This window comes from Phyllostomus hastatus, unplaced genomic scaffold, assembly GCF_019186645.2.
Source record: "Phyllostomus hastatus isolate PE091 unplaced genomic scaffold, TTU_PhHast_1.1 phas_contig_133, whole genome shotgun sequence".
NCBI classification, from domain to species: Eukaryota; Metazoa; Chordata; class Mammalia; order Chiroptera; family Phyllostomidae; genus Phyllostomus; species Phyllostomus hastatus.
The window spans coordinates 731,215-733,392 of NW_025333577.1; the positions used below are offsets into that span (position 1 = coordinate 731,215).

The 2,178-nt window shown below is 40.9% G+C and overlaps 1 non-coding gene across 1 annotated transcript; it reads right to left on the reverse strand.

The window, feature by feature from the left end:
• Positions 1-1,538: 1,538 nt before the first annotated feature.
• LOC123826923 lies at positions 1,539-1,671 on the reverse strand. Its single transcript, XR_006787144.1, has one exon. It is a non-coding gene; the product is annotated as a small nucleolar RNA SNORA38 (small nucleolar RNA).
• Positions 1,672-2,178: the final 507 nt, after the last annotated feature.

Genomic DNA, 2,178 nt, shown 5'->3' on the forward strand with positions numbered 1-2,178 from the left:
ATTTTGTTGACTATTTCTTGAGTTTATTTTTCATTCATTTATGTAAAACAAATGTACGCTTTCTCTCCTCTCATTATTTCCCTTAAGCATTTAAACTTTAAACAAATTGCAGTGTATTTAGTTGGAAATTAGGTTAGGCTGTGCTATGGTAAGAATAGTAATAGAAAGTTCACGTTTCAAGTTCTGTAAAATAATGAAGTGCTCTTGGAAGTCTGTGTAAAACTGTTGTTAAGTATACATGTGCAGCCCTGGCTGGTGTGGCTCAGTGGATGGAGCACCGGCCTGCAAACCAAAGGGTTGCCGGTTCAATTCCTAGTCAGAGCACATGCCTGGGTTGCGGGCCAGATCCCCAGTAGGGGGTGTGTGGGAGGTAATCACACATTGATGTTTCTGTCCCTGTCTTTCTCCCTCCCTTCCCCTCGGTCTAAAAATAAATAAATAAATCTAAATATATATGCATATATTTGTGTGTGTTCAATCAAGAAAAAAAAAAGAACTGAGTTTCTCCCATAACAAGAAGATAGCTCTATAGATATTGGGGGACAGGACAGTGTCCTTTTAGTCCAGGGCTCAGTGGAGCTGTGCTTGGAAGACAGAAAACATTGACAACACCCAAGGATCTGTCCTTAGAAGTTTGGATAAACACATTAGGATCTGTCTGGGTAAGAAATGGTGAGGGAAAGCTGCAGATACCAATAACAGAAGATGCCCTGAGTTGCAGCATTAAATGACAAAACAATTGACAACAGTATCTACTGTGCACTGTCATTTTTGTATTTTTTCCATTGATTTTTTGTTGTTGTTGAAGAAATACAACTTCAGTGGAATTTATTACATGGTATATAAAAGCATAAGAGAGGCAAGAAACTGCAGAAAGTAGAAAGCTTACATGTATAATAGTTTGCCTTTAAAATGGCATTTCTCTTGTGGGCAAAAACACTGAACATGAGATCTACCCCCTTTTTAAAAAAAAAAAATCCTGACTTGAGGATGTCTTTATTGATTTTAGAGGAAGGCAGAGAGAGAAATCGATGTGAGACATATTGGTCAGTTTCCTACCACACGTACCCCGACAGGATCAAACCCACAGTCTTTTGGTGTACAAGGTGATGCTCCATCCAAGCCACCCAGCCAGGGCGTGAGATCTATCCTCTTAACAGTTTTAGGTGTACAAGAGAGTATCATTAATTAGAGGAGAATTGTGCACAGCAGTGGACCTCTAGGACTTATTCACCTTGTAAAACTGAGATTATATGCCCATTTATTTAAAAATTAGCTTCAATCTGTTCATGTTCATGTTGCTTTTCTTTTTTTTCCTGTGTAGGATTTCTTTTTTAAGATTTTATTTATTTATTCCTAGAGAAAGGGGAAGAGAAGGAGAAAGAGGAGGAAAGAACTATCAGTGTGTGGTTGCTTCTCGCACACCCCATACTGGGGACCTGGCCTACAACCCAGGCATGTGCCCTGACTGGGAATTGAACCGGTGACTCTCTGGTCCACAGCCCACACTCAATCCACTGAGCCACACCAGCAAGGGCCTGTGTGGGATGGTTGGTCTTGAGCCTGCAGGGAGCAAGCTGGCCGCAGATTTCTCCAAATCCATGTTTCTTGGCCTCCAGTTAGTTCTTAGGTGTCCAAAGACAGGGAAACCTACACATCTTTATAAGAGGGTATTATTTGTGTTTTTAAGAAAGTATATCTATATACTTTTATATATAACTCTATAAATATATAGAGAGAGAGCAGTAGAAGAAATACTACTATTTTTGTACAGGTTGTTACTTCATTGAGATGCTTCTGTGAATGCTGGTAAAATGGCTGCTGACTGAAGGCTCTGAAGGCCTGCTTGGGCCCTGGGGCCTGGCCCGCTCCTGCGCATCACAACAGGGTGTGAGCTGCTGGCGATGAATACTCAGACTGGCTCCAACTTCTATACAGTTGTTGATGTGCTGTGTGTCAGGTGTTAGGAATCTAGACAAGCAAGACTGTACATATCTCCACCTCTCAGAGGGGGACTGATTGTCCCCAAGTCCCTTTTTTTACAATTACTCTTTTATTTCTTTTCTTTTAATCCCCAGCTGAGCATATATTTTTTATTTTAGAGAGAGAGAGAAACGCTGACGTGAAAGAGAAATAATGTGTTGCTGGCTGCACACTCCCTAGTCAAGGATCAAACCT